Source organism: Anser cygnoides, chromosome 16 (assembly GCF_040182565.1).
Source record: "Anser cygnoides isolate HZ-2024a breed goose chromosome 16, Taihu_goose_T2T_genome, whole genome shotgun sequence".
NCBI lineage: Eukaryota > Metazoa > Chordata > Aves > Anseriformes > Anatidae > Anser > Anser cygnoides.
In genome coordinates this window covers 7,393,314-7,411,807 of record NC_089888.1, presented here as the reverse complement: position 1 = coordinate 7,411,807, position 18,494 = coordinate 7,393,314, and the positions used below count along the sequence as shown (strand labels likewise).

General features: G+C 43.0%; 1 protein-coding gene across 3 annotated transcripts in view; it reads left to right on the top strand.

Moving 5' to 3' along the window:
- Positions 1–18,494, top strand: part of TSHZ2 (teashirt zinc finger homeobox 2) — a 230,221-nt gene that overhangs the window by 147,420 nt on the left and 64,307 nt on the right. The window lies entirely within an intron of this gene.

The following is an 18,494-nucleotide window of genomic DNA, read 5'->3' as shown; positions in this document are numbered from 1 at the left end:
TCAATAAAAATAATGCAATTTAGCAGGATGATCACTCTGTGCAAATATGATGGAGCACAGATGGAAAATGAGGAAAATTATAGATATGACTTCATGGGAGGAGGAAAGGAGGAAGAGATTTTTCACTATTTATTGGGATAATGAACAGATAATTCATGATTATTAAGCTGTAGTCTTCAGGCCTTATTTTTTCCCTCCTGGGTTCAGAGCTGGGTCTGTTTGTGCATCTAGGCAGGGTCCGTTGATGGGGAAAGGTCTGGCCTTTGTGCTAGTTTTCGTACAGCACTGAAGTCACGCAGGATTTACGCCAGCACAGATGCCACTCAGGACCCTTTCTGCAAGAAGCGGAATGAGGTAGAAGAAGCCACGCACAGCACAGAGCTTATTGTGATGTGATGGTGTTTTTCAAGAACATCTCGCCTTCGGGAAAGGGGCAGCAGATCCTGGGTTTCCAGCCTGTGATGAGGATTCTAACATCAAGACACTGCACCAGGTAGCAAAACCACGGCCCCTGGGAGAACCAAGGGGACTGAGACTCCATCCTGCCACCTTCCCAGGTCTGGAGGTTTGTGCATCCCAAGAGCACAAATTGACCGAGCCTTTGAAGGTGGGAGATGCCAGGAAAGGTTCCCTATGCTCAGTTCTACAAGAGGGGTCCTGCTTTGGGGCACAGCATTGGGTCTGTTGGTTCTGGACACATGGGAAGGATGAAAGGCACAGCAGAGACCAAGAGATGGGCAGAAACAGAGGAAATGGTGGCAGCTTGCCGGGGTGGAGGAAAAGAGGGAGATGGGGGAAGGAGGGGACTTGTTCCTTGTAGGAAATTTACACATTCCCTTTATTAAAACAAAACAATTCCTCCTCCCCTCCAAAATCCCTCCCTGGCAGCACTCAGCGCCAGCTCTTCTGCCAGGGGTCAGCACATGCAGGAGTGGGGGAGGGAAGGAGGGGGGAGTGGAGGAGGTTGTCATGTCTAATGAATACCCTGAATGTATCGAGATATATATTTTTTTCATTTCAGAAAAGGTTCCATTAAGAGGGAGACAGCCCTAACATGTGCTTTGGCCCCTCATCAGATTTATGAGTATTTGCTCTGCTCTTTAATAGGAAACTCTGCAGCAACTGCCACCTTGCCTGCTCTCCCTGAGATACACAGTGGCTTCTCGGGGAAATGCACTTCATTATTAATGTGAATTTGTACGTTTTTATGACACTGCTTGGGGGAAGGGGCAGGCAGAGATTTCCTGGTGATATATGCTCATTTCTAACCATTTATTGTCCTAGACAATCGAAGAACAATGATAAACATTGTTATAGAGAGTGGAGGGTGCCAAAATGACATTTTTGAAGGGAAAGGAGAGGTGGCTGGAGTGGTTTTCATGTGGTTGCTCCCTCCACTCCACCTCCTCAAGCAACTGCGTCAGATCAAGCGAGAGAGTGTGCTGGCAGCTGCTGCCTCCCCTCGCCTGCTCAGCCCAGCAAAGACCATTTGCTCAGTGCTTTGCTACAGCAGAGTGGGTACAGAGGAGTTTGTCCTTTGGGAAGCCTGTACTGCAGAGGATCACAAGCCTCGGAGTGAATGAGATGTTCAGAATCCCCATGACCCCTTACCCCAGCAGTTTCTTTCTGATTTATTATTGAGCGACCTGGCATTGAAACCCTGTGCATGCAGTAGCAGCTGCAAGGCATCAAATCAGGCCAGGAAGAGAAAGGCGAGGATGTGGTTTGCCAGAGCATTCTCAGCATCCTCTGGTTTCCCTTTCTCCTGCCAGGCCCATCTGTGATTCACACAGCCACCCAAGAGCTCCAGGAGGGGATGAAAACGGTGGGTTCGGGATGCACTGGAGAACCAAAACATTTCAGCCCTTAAGCTCACCTGAAAAAGATCAGTAAGGCCACGACCTCCATGCGATCCTACTTCTCCTGCCTTTCCCAGCAAATCGCTGCACAGTCTGGTGAAGGTCAAGGTCAGGTTCTGCTGCCTGTGCCGTGCAGTCCCTTGGGCTCCAAAAGCCGAGGTGCTTGGGGGAGCCTCCCCCTTCCCCAGTGGCACAACCTCTCCCCGCACCACTAGCAGCCTGAGCTCTTCTGTGCCATCGAGCTCATAGCCTCCAGCTATAAGTGAACAACTGCCTTCGCTTGGTGCTCGCATTCTATTCCCCAGCCCTAAGCATGCACAGCCCTTTGTACCAGGAGCTGTGCGACAGCTGAACACTGCTAAGACTTTCTTTATGATGTTTTGTCTCCTCTCCTCTTAAAGCTGAACAGTAGTGAGGAAGAACATCAGAATAGCCATACAGGGCTGGGTCAAAGGCCCATCCTTTTCCGTCCATAAAGGATTCTCCCAGCCTCCAGTTTTACAGTTCAGGAACGTCTTTGGCTGGAGGAGATTTTGCTCCCCTGCTTCCAGAGCTGCAGAGAACATGTGAGATCTTGATCACTGCAGAAACTTGAGCACAGCTGTGAGGCCTCTTGGGGTGAGCTCTGGAGGTGCCCCCTTGTAAAGCAGAGGATGTACAAAGCAGCCCTTGGCAGACAGAATGGTGCTGAGTCTTTGTGCTTGTTCTTTGCACCTGGCTAAGCACAGGCAAGGAAGAAATCACACCCAGAGTTTAGAAGTGGTATCAGGCCCCCAGATCTAAGGGGACCCTTCTTTTCTCCATTTTGTTTTCCATGAGGATTTCCCATGATGGGATAAAACCACCACCCTCAACCAGCAAGCTGGGCATCAGATTTCTCTCTCAGCTGTATGCACAGAAGGTCCTGCAGTCTCACTGCAGACTTCATACTAGTAATTCAGATCAGTAATTCAGAGGAGGCAAAACTGCTTGTTCTATTGCTCATGGATAATGCTACAGTGATCCCTTCTGGGTCTGTGCTCAGCTTTTCTAAACCTCCAAAATACTAAGTACACAGACAAAAGTGTTTTCCTCTTCTCCTGTTGTAGAACTGTTGAAATCCAAAATGTGAAATTGTTGTTTTCATGTGGTCATTTATTGAAAACTCCCAAACACTCCCTATTTCTAAAGACCCCCAAGTTTATACCATAACCCACACCGATTACCTGAAGTTATGTATCTCAATATGTGCAACCAATATCCTGGTGCCAGCAGATGCCTCCATCACACATCTCCATCTCTCTGTTTCTCTCCCTTGTTTCAAGCCAAAGTTTAGAAGCAAGTGTCTGCCCGGTGCCCTGTCTTTGCTCTCTCCAAGCAATCTCTGTGCAGTCACCTCCTAGCCACATGCCACACCGCTGCTCCAAACACAACAGGGGCTGCACAATGCCAACCGGATTTCTGAGGTCAGTCAAGCCACTGGCACTGATCCCTATAGGGACTGAGTCCTCATGGCCACCAACTTACTTTATAGGGCTATTAAGAAGATTGATGTTGCCTTTTACCCACCTATTGATCTACATCCCAAGGGACATCCCAGAAGAAGCGTTCCTCTGGGATATGACAGTACTATGGACGGTTTCTGCCACTTTCATGTAAACTGGACACACTGCTCTTCCATTGGAGAAGGGTAAAGCTTAATACTTCCTTTATGCTCACTCAGCTCAGTGGCAAATGACTGCATGCGATTCAGTCCTCAGCAAATCTCACCCCTAGAGTAGGCATACACAGACAGATAGGCTGTGGGTGGGCTTCCAGTTCAGTAATTCACTTCCCTTCATAATCCTATGGAGCCCTAATCTGTTGGCCTTGGGTTTTTATGATGCAAGACCCAGGTCTGTCATGCAGGGAGAAGAGGATGGGGGATGTAATTCTGTTTATTTGATCAGTGTTTTTTTAAAACATTGTCTGTGCTCCCAGGAATTATGTGTCCTTCTTCTATAAATCACAAACGCATAAAAAAATAATTCTCAGTATTTTTCCAAAGAGATTAGTGTGAAAGTTCCTATACTCATATTTCATGTCTTTAAAAAAATATCAACAAAAGTGATAAGTATAGCCAAAAAGAGTGTAAAAGCACACCCTGTCATTTGTTTTCCATGTGCCATATGTTTTCTGAATCCTGCACCTCCCACATATTGCATGCAATAATGTGGGGTGCACACATTACTCAGGATTATTTAGTTAAGCCCTGCCTATATGAGGGAATTAACTTAGATAAAGTCAAGCCACTGTGCTTTGTTTTGGTTTTTTCCTTATTCTGGATTCATAGAGTAGAAAATTAAAGATCCCACTGTGCCAGGCTTCATGTCATTTGGTTTTAATTTAATTCATCTCTTCGATTCTCCCTGTTTCTCCTTCTCTTTGAGTATCATCAGTAGGTGGTCCAAGCATCAACCAGAAGATTTACTGGCAAGACTAAATGTATGAATGCTATGAACACATTGTTTTTCTGATATGATTTAATGACCTTTTTGGCATTCCTATGGCTGTTGAAATCTTCCACAATAATTCCCTTTGGCAGCCAAAGCTCCTGTTGATCAAGTGAAAGCTGATGCAAATGTCAAATGTCAATAAATTTGTAATCCATAAATGTAATATTGGAGCTGGAGTGAGACAGGGTTAAACAGAGTGCAGCAGGAGACACCTAAGAGATGAGCTACATCTTATTACTGTGAACAAAAAAATAAAGGAAGGGAATGCCACCTCCAAAACCTCTCCATAGTCAAGCTCTTCTCCTTCTCCTCTCTCCCTATCCTCCCTGCATGTTTTCTGAGTTGCTGGGCTTTGACAAAAGAGGGCTTTTATGGCATGCATTTGGCAGAGTGGGTCTGATGATGCATGTTCTGTCCCTTGATCTGTTTTTGACTCGTGTGAGGCTGGGATTTAACTTCTCTGTGTTTCTAAAGGAGCTCTTTACCAGTTCAGAGGTTTCAGAGGCTTCAGAGTTTGATCCTGGAAACAATTAGTTATGCAAGATATTCCAGTAAATTAACAAGACCACTTATATAACTTAGGTGTTGCAGGAATGAGTCATGACTCATTTATAGTTTTAAGATGCTTGGGAAGGGCGAGCCATGTACGATGCCTGATTTTATATACAATAAAGACATAAGAACAATCACATAATTTCCCAAGAGATTTTCTTAAGGGCCCTCCACTTTGACCTTTGGCTCTGAAAAGCTCCAGTTTGTTTGACATTGAAAAAAAGCAAATGTGTGAATGCAGTGCCATGAGCATTTGCACTTTGAACACGCTGGGGCTGAGCACAGCTGAACTGGAAAAGACTGCAACAGCTAATGTACTGGGAAAATATAAGAGGCATGTACTTAATAACTCAACTAATTCCTTTAGCTCACCTTGTAGAGATTTAACCTTTGAATGAGAGAGTCCCTAGTTCAAAATCCTGTGTCTCCTCTGTCCTCATGTTAATTTTTAAATTATATATCATTGTTGAGAGGCCCTTGTGTTGAGCATTACAGGCTATTTTTCATGTCTAAACTGGGGAATTATAACTGAACATTAGCTACTGGCTATAAATCACACAGAACAAAGTGGCATCTGCATCTACTCAGTAATAAGAGTGGGAGAAATGTAACTTACTTAAATTGAGACAGGAAAGAGGACACAAACGCAGTAGCAGAGATAATTGTGACTTGGGAAAACTAATGGTTCTTCCAGCCGTGTGCCGAGGAGTCCTGTTTTCTGGAGCTCTCTACAACCAGCGTTATAAGTGCATGGTCACAGCAGGAGCTCAGCCAATTTGAAGGGTAAACACAGAGCTGGAAGATACTTCCCACACCCCTGCGATGCCACCTAGCATGCTGCCGGTCACCCCAGGCCAGGGCTGAGGTAGGAGAGAGCTATTTCAGAGCCTGGAAGCAGCCCTCCTTTCCTCTCCGCATTCCCATCCTCCAGCAGCAAGCATGAGTGAGCAGTGACCACAGCTCGCTCTCCCTGGGATATGTTTTTATTTCTAACTGCAGCTAAAGCCCAGGTAAGGAGGAGGCAGCACAAGGCTGTTAACAGAGCAATCATCGAGGCCACGGGGTTCGGGCTGACCTGCTCCTTCTCTGCTGCTCAGCTCACTGGCAGGAAACACTGCTGCTGCTCTGCCTTGCTGAGCAGCTCACTGAGGGTACGATGCTATCTTAAAAGAAAACAAAATGAGCCCAAGCTTCTAACTGAGCATGGCCTGCTCCTTGCATTTGTCTCTGCTGGCATTTCTTTTAGTTAGTTAGTTAGTTGTTCCTGAACTTTTGAGAAAGCTTCCAAGGTCTCTTGTGTTTTCAGTGGGGTAAGCAAAAGCTGCCCGCATCACTGGAAATTTGTCACTCTCTTTCTAAGAGTTCATCTTTAATTCTGTGCAGCACCTTGCACAGTGCAGTCTTCTGTTTACCACTGGTTTTGGACCCTAATAGCTTTAAAAAAAAAAAAGGGGGGGGGGGGGAGAAAAAATGCTCACATTTCAGACTAATATGTCAGGGGTCTCCCAGGATATTTGTTGTTGCCTTCCTGTTCAGAGATTTTTGGTTCTGGGGGTCACACACCTTCATCTGTGCAGTGCCAGTCACCAGCGCTGCTTAATAAACTGCCTGAACCGAATGTAGCAGGGCTCAGGATTAGCTCTGCCTGCAATGCAGGTCTCTTCTTAAAAAGAGATCAGACCTCCACAAAGAGATTTTACTGAAATTAGAGATTTAGGGTGTTTTATTTATTATTTTTTTTTCCATAGCTGACAATAGGGAAAGCAGCCTTTACAGCTAGGGCAGGTCAGCGCCCTGGCAGGAGGGCTTTGCTCAGGAGCTGCCACCAAGAGCAGGGCACCCGAGTCCCCAGCCCTGCTGCTGCCAGCTGAGGGCGGCCACCTGAATGCTGCAAGGTCCTTTTCAGCTCCCTGACTCAGTTTCCCAACCTGACAAATGGGTGCAGTGTGTCCATGATTAAAACCCAGTAGCTTTTATGTGGGTACCAAAGAGTTTTGCAGTCCTCCTCTTAAGACAGTTACTAGTTTAACCTATTGAATTGTTCCTCAGCAGAGACACCAGTTCCTCTGCCCATTCCCCTGTCCTTCACAGCTTCCAAGCGGACGCTGGCCTGGCCCACGCAGTGGGCTCCTGAGCAGTGGTCCCCAGGCAGCAAATGTTTGTTCTCTTTGTGCAGTTCCAAGCACAACGGGCTTCTGGTCCCGCACCAGGCTCCAAGCAGCAGTAATTGTAGTAGGTGCTTTGCTGATTAGAGGCAAACTTCAGGACATTCTTAAAAGCTTTGCTGAACCGCCTATGTGTTATATATTTATTAGGCTGTTCAGCAGTAATTCAGACAGCTGAGAATTGTTGAGGACCTGGTCTCTCTAATTGTGTGTCTAAATCATAGCTGCACCGTGATTCAGAGGTACTAACATTATAGTCTACACAGAATGGCGTAGGTTATATGGTCAGATTCCTGCAGATGGTCAGTTTGTATCATAAAATTTAAAATTACAACTTTCACCATAAAGCTACTGCCTCAAATTTATTATATATTGCAGCACAACAAGCAAATTAATACTAGATGCAGTATGTGCCCAGACATTAATGTGAGCAGAGGATGAAATATTCTCTTCCTAGCTCATTGGTACACGTTCCCTTCAGAGCAGAATTGAATTGCCCAGAACCACCAAAGAAGAGGAAGTCACCAGGAGCCAGTCCCGCTGGTGCTGGGCTCCAGGGACAGAGGAAGGACATCACACACCTCGCAGCGTTAGGCCCCGGGGTGTCTGAACTTGCAGTTCTGCTCCGTGCATCATGCGTGCAAGAGCTGATCTCTCAGCAAAATCTTTTTATTATTTGTCATAAAGAACCACAGCTGTGAAGAGCAAACTAGGGAAGGAGAGTGGGAAGAGGCAGGTACTCTCCCTTGGACCAATGTAAATCAGGAGCAATTCCACTGCAGGGCCGCTGAATTACACTATTGTCACTCTGACATCAGCCCAGAATCAACCCCTTTACCTGCAATAGATGAGTGAAATATCTTACAACTGTGTGTCCAGGAGCCTGCTAAGCTTCTTGTAGAGTTGCTGTCAGTATGCCCAGGGCAGAAGCATATTTTTTTTCTTGCTGTTGTACATAAGGGCTCTGCTGCAGCCGACAACATGAAATGTGTTAGTTCGGTTTGTTCAAAATGGAGTGTGTTTGTTAAGTGTTGCCTCTTTGATGTTGCACTGCCATCTCCATCTTTGTCATCATTGCCCATCTTTTTCAATCTAATGAACTCAAACCATCAGTGCAACTTAAGTTCGGCTGTCTGTTCTTGCATAGTTAATATTAAAAATGTACTAACAGTGTGGCTGCGAAATCAAATTATGCACATAAATATGCTGGCATAGCAGAGGAGGCGGCAGAAGCTGAAGTTAGCAACATTGATGCCAGTTCACATTTGCAAATCAACCGTCAATCTGTCATTAAACATGTTATCAAATGATGATAAGTGTATGCTTCTTGCTTGCATTGGCGCGCTTATTCCCGATGTTGATGTGCATTAATGGGATAATGTGCATTAACATAGTCTTGCTTGGATGAACACAAAACATTTTTTATCCGTCTCAGTTTGTTTCCCCCTGTGGCCCCCAAGTAAGTGTTTTGTGTTATCAAATTGCCAAAAAATGGGAAAACACATTACTTTTAATTAGCAAAAATTTTGAGTCATTATTTTTTTTTTAATTTTTATCCAGACTCTCTCCTGTGTGTTGTCAACTGAGGTGGGGGGGACAGAAAAACATTCCCCTGCCTTCTTTAAGTAAAACGATTAATGTCAGGAACTCAGAGACTGACAATTATGTTCTGTCTTAATGCACTGGCCTTTCATCTGCAGTCCTTGCTTTTGACACGAGTGATGGTTTCAGTTCAGCGATATGAAAGGCAGGGAAGGAAATGATCTCAGGCATTCCCAGCCCATTGTGTGGTGCCGTACTCAGACACGGCAAGCAGTCCTTTAGCAGTTTTGCATATGAGTCGGCAACGGCTGTACCTAGAGATTAAAAAAAAGCTGAAGAAAAACGCAGCTGCTCTAGGAGGTAGTTGAGTTTCTGAAGGAACTTCCCACATGATTGCCCGGCTCTGCCACCCTTCCTGCGTGATGCTGCATAGTCAGGGCACCACTTACAGCACACGCTGCCAGTAAGCTTCCTGGGAATTAAAGAGAAAAAAAAACTCTCTGGAAAGAACAAAAAGTGATGGAAGAGATAAAACCATAAAAAGAGTCTCGTTACCACCTCACCACATGCCCAGTGCCTACCCGCCTCACAGCCTCTGCCCCGCAGCACCCCCAAGGTGAGGGCTCAGCTCATCGGCTGCCTGGGGAGGGCTCCATTGCCCTGGGAACCATTTCAACAAATAGAAACAAGAGTGTTTTTTCCATTGCTTCTATTCAGAATTGATTTTTTTTTCTCTTTACCCAGACACAATTCAATGCTTTTGGAAAAGTTGAGGTGGAACTCTACCAGAGCAGGAAAAGCATCTGCTGATCTTTTGTTCTTATGGGACTTCAAGGTTTTCAAACTTTTTAAAAAGCAAATGAAGCAAGGTTCTTCCCGCCCCTTGGAGAACAGCTGCTCTTTTAAATCTTTTCATATTTATGCAACCGGGGGCAAAATTGTGATGATCTACTCAGGTTTTTACAGTAAAACAGCAATAATAATGAAAAACAGTACAGATAATGTCTGGTCCTGTTCAAAACACCGGGAATTATTCCAGGAGTTTTACTAGACCTTACCAGTAGTGTTATCAAATCAGGCTCAAGGACTTAAAGGAAAGTCAATCACTTAAAGTGTTTTATTTTTGGTTTATGAGCTGGAAAATAAAACTCCTTCTAAAACTTTTATGAAAGACATCATATTATTTATATGTCTCTAAAATAGCAACTATTTCCCATATAATAAAAATGTTTATAAATTACTCTTAGTCTCTGTTTATGACTACATTTAACATCCAAACATGGCTTGAGATTTGTCTTGAACTTAAAAAATTAGAGCTAGTAGAACAATGAGATTATACATTTAAACGTTTTGGTAAATGGGTCAAACTCCTGATCACTCTTCCTTTTTTCTCAATCCAATAATGCCATTAACTTTAGGCATCCTATTCAAGTCTGTGATTTCTATTATCTGGATTGTTTAAAGGAAAAATAATAGGGAATATTATTGATTTTTCTTAAACTTGTCTTGATTTTTGAAAAGTCATCCATTGCCTTTCCTATTATTTCTAAATAGTGGATGCATCGGCACAAGTTTCATATTCAGAAAACTAATAACAGTAATTGCATTCCTGTTAACCTTAGCTTCAGTGAGTCCTCATGTTTTCTACTTCTAACGCAAAGATCTTGTCCTGTAATACAAAGAGCTTGAATTTTAAGTATATTTTCTGTTACACATCCATTACTGGCAGAATTTATCCAGCAACATTTTTTTTTTACAGTTGTGTAGCTTTTTGTTGCTTCTACTCCATGAGCTACCTTGAAATTAACTTGTCAAACATTCGTCCCACTGCTTAGGGAAGATTCCTAATCAGATGAGTGGACCAATTTGTCATGACTCGGAGGAGAGGTGTTGGAAATCAGATGGCTTTAGAAAGGCTCATAGTGAAGGCTGTGTACAAGAGACTCCTGTAAGGCAGCTCAGACTAGACTCCTGTAGATGACTATTTACATCAAAAACGGCATTTGAAAACTGGAGTGAGAAGCGTGTCTTGCTGTCTCACTTTTCACGTTGACTTTTACCCCTTTAATAGATCTCCCTGGAAGTAGTTTGTTACCAAGACCCATTCCTTTCTTGTTTTTGGCACTTGGCAAACACCAGAACAAGGTGAAAAATTAGCATCTCAAAACTGAACCCAGATCCTAAATACCAGCTATATCATGCTGATATTTGGGAGAAATCTGGATCTGGGCTTTATTTTCACTCTCTGCTTTGAACAGATGTATTAATCAGCTGCATTAATTCACTAATTTTCATTAAACAGTTTGAAACACTGAGATGCTGGGATATTCCTCAGTATTCATTTGTCAAAGGAAACATTGAATGAGGGATTAGCAATAACGGAGTTACGCTATTCTTCCTCTTGATCCTCCCAGTCTTTATTCTTCATACTGCATCTTCTATTATCTTAGGCCTAACTTTGGAGTGTTTGTCAGTTTTTGAAAATGGCAAGTAATTAGTCAATATGTTTTCACCATATGTATCAAGCTCAGTAAAGAGGCAACCATTGGCCTTTGTCATGGCACAGTAAGCATTCGTTTTCTCAGCACTTCAAGTTACGCTGAGCATGTAGTGAACGCCAAAGAATTTAATGAGGAATTTTACAATGAAACATTTGACATGAAATAATTCACTGTTCAGCATAGTTCACAAATTTGAGGTGAGCCTCCTTTTAAGATTTCCTCAGTTTGTGCTGTTCACACTAGAGATCTTGCATGAGCTGTTTCTCCCCTGTCTGGTACCCTGTATTAGCAAAGAGGATGCGCAAAGGGTGGATAAATTGTTAGTGATTCAAAATGGTCATTTTATGTCTTCTTGGAACAGATTCTGTGTACAACAGGGAAGAATTCTTGAAACCCTTTTTTCCCTTGCAGACTGTCTTTGTACTTACCCCAATCTAGTTAATGCACTTTTTCTAGATAGAAGTTTTTGGCTTTAAGGCTTCCACTGTTGCTGTCAACCTTCTAAATAAAAATCAGAATCTGATCTTAATACTGCTGATACAAAGTGGCATTTGCCCAAATTTTGCCTTCTTCTGAACAAAAATATGTACAGTGTTTTCTGGAAAGTGATAGGACAGGCAGTGGCCTTGCCTGGGCCCTTTCCCCTGTTGGGAATACTGTATTTCAGTTATTTGTGGAACAGGCTTCTGCATTCTCTGCTGGGTTTCTTTAGATTTGCAGATAGAATATTCGAGCTCAGATTCAGTTCAGTGAGTTACAGGTATTTTGTTTAACATTTTAGGGAACATACAATAAATAGCCATGAATAAGAGAGATAGCATTTTGTTTTATAGCAGTCATGATTTAAATTTATGTGGCATTGCTATTGAAGTCAATAGGACTTTTTCCTGAGTATGTTTTGCAGGGTATGGTATCATTAAAATATGACAGTTAATAGTCTTGTTTATGTTATTATATTTGATGAATAAATATATCAGTCTGTACATCAAACTCGGTTTTGTTTATACTCTTTAATTGTAGTCTTATCTCCCCTAGAAGCATGTTATATCTTTTAATTTTATAATTATCCACTTTATTCATGTGTGACACTACAGAACTGCTGCTTATATCCTATGAGACAACCAAATGCAAACAGATGGAAGACATGCAACTACTAGGAAATTCAAATTTGGATCTGAATCTAGCTCCATATTTTCAAAGAACTCCATGCTCTCGGGTCCAGGGTCTTGGTTTGAGCTGTTGTATAAAGGAGTGAGAGTTGCAGAATGGGAGTCTAGTTTATACAGCATATCTGAACATGAACCGTCAATAGGGATTTTATGTGATCTTCCAACATCTAGATGTTGCTTTCTGACTCTTGAAGGAGACGTGTGCTTTAAAGGCAAAGAGGGAGCACTTCACACGTTGGTCTTTCTGAAGTTTTTCAAAAAAGAAATTCAAGATTTATTGGGCTGGAGAGAGGGAACAGAAATATAAGCATAACTTTTTAGTCTAGTGGTTACAACACTTGGCTGGAAAGGGTAAATGTCAGTCCATGCTCCAAGGACTGTTTTGTTTGGACTCAATTCACAAGGCAAAATGCATGCACAGTCCTTGGATGCAAAGCTTCAGGGTCTGCCTCTCCCAGGTAAGCAACTCCCAGGAGGCAGCAGAAGCTTCTCTCTCAATTGGAGATTCACTTTTGCAAAGCTTCCAAAGATCAAATAGCAGGTGGAAAATGTAGGTCTGAGTCTCCTGCACCAAAGCTGGGTGCTCTAAGCCACAAGAAATCTGCCGTCCAAATGATAGTTTTAGAACAGCAAACTCCAGTAGGATTTTGAAAGTAAGTCAAGAGCTTTACTTCCTTAGAAATCTCCTGGTCTGTTTTAACTCAGTAGAAATAACTGAGTAGCTATATTTCAGCTGTAACTGATGGATCCCCAAAGCCCCAGAGAGAAATAGCCTACAACAAGGTACCACCCTGCTCTCAGCATCTTTCTATTCTCCGGGTCTGCCCCTAAGCAAATTCCCCCAGAGCTTGCTGAATTTCATAGGTTCCCTTCTGAGACAAACACATCCTGTGTAACCTCACAGAGCTGTTAGAGGAGAAGAGCATTTTCACTCTTAGACTGAATCCAAAGCCAAGCTTCCTTCTTTGGGATCTGTTGCCAAAAGAATTCTGGGGGAAAAAAAATAGAAAAAAAAAGTATGGTGCTTATATTGTTCACATGATTCTGTGTGTTCTCCTTTAAAATTTTTCTTTTTGTCTGTTGATGTAACACAACAAATATTTACTGCGTGATGCTTTTCTAAAGGTAGTGCCTTCTTTTATATCCAGTAGCCAAAATATGTGTGAGAGCAGGCTGAAAAAAGGGAACACCCATGTCTAAAAGCATAGCACAGAACAAGTCGCTGAGATTACAAGAAAACAGCTGGCAAGAAGAGACATGTGCAGCCAGATGATGATCAAAAAAATAAAAATAAAAAAAAAAGGTTACATTTCCTCAGGTACATAAGTGGTTTCTGAAAGTGACATCTTTACTTAGTGTATATATATATATGTATATATATATATTTTTTTTTTTTGCATCTACTTTATTGGTATATTTATTTGCTGGGCAATATTTTAACCTCTTAGATTTTGAAAACCTGCCTCACCTACTTCATGTTTGAACAGGACTTCTGGAAACGGCCCTCACAAAAGTCACCCCTCTGAGGCAGTCATTTAAGGAAGGAGAAATCTGCTTAGGAGAGTGACGCAGACCAAGTGAATACTTTTCCCAGTTAGCACTTGAAGAAGAAAATATCATAATATTTAAACCAGTTTTGAAAACTTTGTATGAAAATAGGGGAAAGGGAAGAAAAAACATAAAACACTAGTTGCATACAGAGAGAGGCCAAAGAGAGTTCAGTTACCATAGAGATTATTACTGGCAATTGGTACTCAGCAGCAGATTGGGATCTGTTACAATATTTTTACTAATATTTTTTCGTAATTGGTTATTTATGTATTTTGGATCCATCTCTGTGCTGCGTCCAGATTTTACTCTTTACCTGTCACTCTTTCTGACATGAAGCAGTAATGCCTGTGCTAGATATCAGGCTTTTCCTTGATTTGTAAACATTAGCAGGGGTCATGAGCACATCAAAAAGCACGTGGACAAGTCACTGTGCTTGGCTTTGGCTGGCAAAGGAGGAGGGAGAAGCATCACAAACACAATCTCTGCGAGGCTGCATCACAAGCGCTCTTCCGTGCAAACCCTTATTGCCATTATAATTATGACGAGTTTTTGTACGTACAGAAGAGAGGATGCAGAATGCCTTCCAATTTTCCCTCGTGTATATGCAAGACCAGTCATTTAACACATGCATGTTCCAGTGCATAAACTGGTAATTTAGAAAATATCCTCGTGTAGAGCCTTTCCCTCTCGTCCCTTTCTTCCTTTTGTAAAGAATCATCCTGTTGCCTGCGTGTTGCAGCAACTGCAAACACCCGGCCTTTTCCTGGCCTTTTCAGAGAAAATAAGTTTAAGGGCCCCTGTTAAGTTATGGGACTTTTAAAATCAATGAGCTTCTCCAAATTCAATCCTTAACTTTTTTTTTAAGAGTGCCCAGTGCTGTACATACCCGACGTTAAACACATTTTAAAATGTAGCTGCACCTTTCTCTACCACAACAGCAGCCTTTGGGGAGGTGCCTTTCCAGGATGCCTGTGCTGTGCCAGAGCCAGCTGGATTTTCAGCCCCTTTCTCCCTGCATCCCTGCGGCTCCCGCCTGCTCCTCCTGCCTTCAGGTGCAGGTTTCAGGGAGAGGGAGAGGGGGGCACACTCGGGGGGAAGCTGGCTGCAGGGAGGGCTCTCAGCTACATGGTGCCTGCCAACAAAGGGGTTTGAAAAGACAGAGGAAGAGAGGGAAGGAGAAACATGCTTTTTCTCCTCTAATCTCCTTTAGTTATCACGATCTCCAGGGTTATTTGTAATGATAGTAGGCACCGCATTTCAGATGGAAATGTGATTTTCTAAGCTGACGGTGTCACTTTAAGTAAACAAAGTTAATTCTGCTTCCTGCTATGCAAGGCCTAATCTCATTACCCAAACCACAAGTAGCATAACAGAAAATATTCCCATCTGTCAAAAGAACTTAAAATAAAGGTGGAAATTGTTTTTATGTTTTGTCCCCCTTCTTCCCCCCCAGATCCCTCAATGCACGTTAATTATCACACCAGATCTATTTAAACCTGTTCAGATCCCCCAGTCTCTGCCCGTGGCTCCTCTTCCATTCGATGTGCCTATAGAATAACAATGTCTATGCTGCATCTCGGAGTTAACGCTCAGTTTGGGTGAGCAGTAGCTGCAAGCTGTGAGCTGGAGCCCCGACCCCTTCATCTTGCTGCCAGGTGCTCCCGGGGGCAGAGCGCAGGTATTGTCACGTCGCCTTGAAGCCTGCCCAGAGGTGATCTGGGTTATGCTCAGCCCCTTCTTCACCTCAGGTGAAGAGAGGAAACCTCTGAGCTACAGACGGTGCAACAGGGAGCGAGGGGGTTAAGGCTGGGTGTGCTGAACCCGTGCCTGTACTCCAGGAGGCTCACAGACCTGTTGCACATGTGCCTGTAGTCTTGAGGCACGTACGCAACTCCTCTGAAGCCACGCGAAATGGCAGAGCCAGGCGAGCCCCAGTGCCACCAATCCTACTGACCTCTGGTGCTGATACACATTTTCCAGGTCTTACAGAGCAGTGTAAATGCACTCGCTCCCCTGTTTCCACTGGTGTAAATTCCAAATAGCTCTGCTGGGTTTAGCAGAGTTTAAGTGCCTTGTGGGTTACACGGGGAGCAGAATGGAGGAATCAGCACTGCCGGGTCCAGCGGGAGCTCTGCCTGCGTGGGGAGGCATTGCCAGCTCTGGCTTTAGGCAGGAGAAAAGCCAAACACACGACTGAGTGATTCTCAGCTCATTTCAAACCAGCAGCCACCAGTCATAAGAGGATCATTCATAAAACCCTACAACAACAGTATTTTTCATCCCCTCTTCATTTAAAATGACCTTTATATGATGAGAATGTCTGCCTTGCTGAGCCTTAATTGCTTAATTAGAAAAGCAGGTTCTCTATTAGGTAAATGTTGTTGTTTTTGAAAAAAATGTATTTTTTTGTTGCACGTGTGCTGTTTCTTTCATTTAAAGCTCATCAGCAATATTTAAGAGCTTTAAAAGGACACTTTCAAGTCGCTATATTTTGTTACCTTATTTATTTATTTGGTGTTTGAAGGTTTTGTTTTCCTCTCTTTTCCTGAGAGGTGTTTACAGCAGGAACCTCTTCCTTTAGGAATCTCTCTGTCCTTCACCACCACACTTCTACAGCACTTAGCTGATTTTTGTAGTGGTGTTTTAACGTCTAGTCAATCAGTTTATTACTGTAGGGTTGCTTCTGACTGTACAGTTGTTGAAAATTTTAAAGAATTTGGTTGATACACTTGCTCTGAAAAGCCATATAGGTTTTGCATTGGGTTGGATTTTTTTTTGGATAGCATTATTATACTCTTGCACTACTCTGAAAGCAGAAGGCTCCAGAGGTGATTTGTACTGATGCTGATCACAGGGATAAGTTAAAACAAAACTGCATTTTGGGGCTGGAGCAGCTGTATTCATGCAAAAGCCTCTGCTGTAGCTAAGACAGCAAGAGCAGCATTACAGGCCCTGCGAGCAGCCACGTGACAGAAACACATGAAGAAACATTTTAAGATGCCTCAGACCTGAGAAGCAGCCACAGATATTTCTCCCCAGAAACAAATGTTCTCTTGCTGTGCTCTTTTTAAAATAATACCTTGCTAGAGAACATTGTCATAAAAGGTAAAAGGGTGAGTGATAAACAAATAAGAGAAGAAAATGGACCCAAAATGAATTCAGACAAAATTGGGAATTATTTGGACCACTAACAGTCAGAGTGAGAAAGTTTGTTTTCTATTCATAGAAGGGCCTCATTTTTAGTGTTTTGGGTTGTAGAAGGAATTTCAAAGGCAACGTGGCTGCCCCTTCCCTTTTTGTATGGCTTCAGCAACACAACTCCTCAAGGCTCTGGTTGTGTCCCCATTGCTTTTAGCACAGTACAGGAGAGCACTGAGAAACACTCCTGCCCACTAAAACTTGCAGCCCATAGAGCTGTGTGGAAGGGAGGAAGGAAGCACTGTTATCCTCGCCTAGAACATGCATGAGGGGAAGAAAAGTTAGTGGCCACATTGAGTAGTAAAACCTGATAAATAAAAGGAAGGCCATAGCCAGTGCAATATGGAATGCAGAAGATGCAATAAGCAGCGTTTTGCTCTGACACCAGTGAGCACAATGAATTGCTTGCTGGGCTTTGAAAGTATTTAAGAACTCTGCTTACGTTCATTTAAACCTAGCTGCTTTTAAGGATCTCAGCCATTCTGCCTAGATTTCAGGAGACTCGTTCATCTGTTTGCTAATATGAATTCAGAGCATGGCAGGAGTTAACTGCGAAAGGTGATACGGCTTCTCTTTGAGGAGTTGTGTGTGGTATTTTGGGCAGGCTTTCTCTGCTCAAGCTCCAAGCCAACAAAAAGCCAGGTGGCTGTGTTGGCATGGTGCTGAGCCCTACGTAATGCATCTGATGGGAAGCAGGGTTTATTAGCTTGGCACCACACTCCCTGAATTTTAAGGGGTTTGGATAAGTTCTGGCCGGCATCCCACTGGGTCAGACATACCCTTTCTTATATGTGCCTAAGGTAATAGGGGAGCATGCAATCCTGGTCTTGCTGACTGGCAAAATTCACTTGACCTAATACCTGTGCAACTTGAAAAGTTACACTTGTTTTTTGTGAAAGCTTGTGTCACTTCTTAAGTATGGGGAAAGAAGTCGAGAGTACATTTTGAGGTGGGGCAGAAGGTTTGTGCGTGTGGCCAGAAAAAGTACTAGCAAACAGCAAAAATTGATGTTTTACAAGCAAAGGCCAAAAACACTTAGAAATGATCTATGTTTAATATAGTTGTTGTAGCCTGAGGTCATAGAGGGATGTGACTTTTCAGAAAAAGATGGATAAAACTTGTAGTTTTGAAAATATGTATTTTACTTTAGGGCATTTTCAAAGGCTTTTTTATTGTGTCTACAACCTCTATTTCACTTATACGTTTCACTTTCCATATATTATTCATGATGTCTATTTTAATAAGGTTTGGGCAAAGCCATTGTTCTCTGTTAATAGTGCAACCCCAGTAAGAGGCAGGTGAGGTCCTTTCTGAGGTTTTGTTCCCCCACCTCATAATTTTTTTGTCTACCTAAATCCTACTCAGACCCTCACTAGGAGCTTGGTGATGTCGCTGCACCATCACAGTTCCTTGTGGGGAAGTTTCAGAATCGAACTGAGAGTTGAGCAGCTAAGCTACAGGAGCCAAAATATCTGGACTCAGT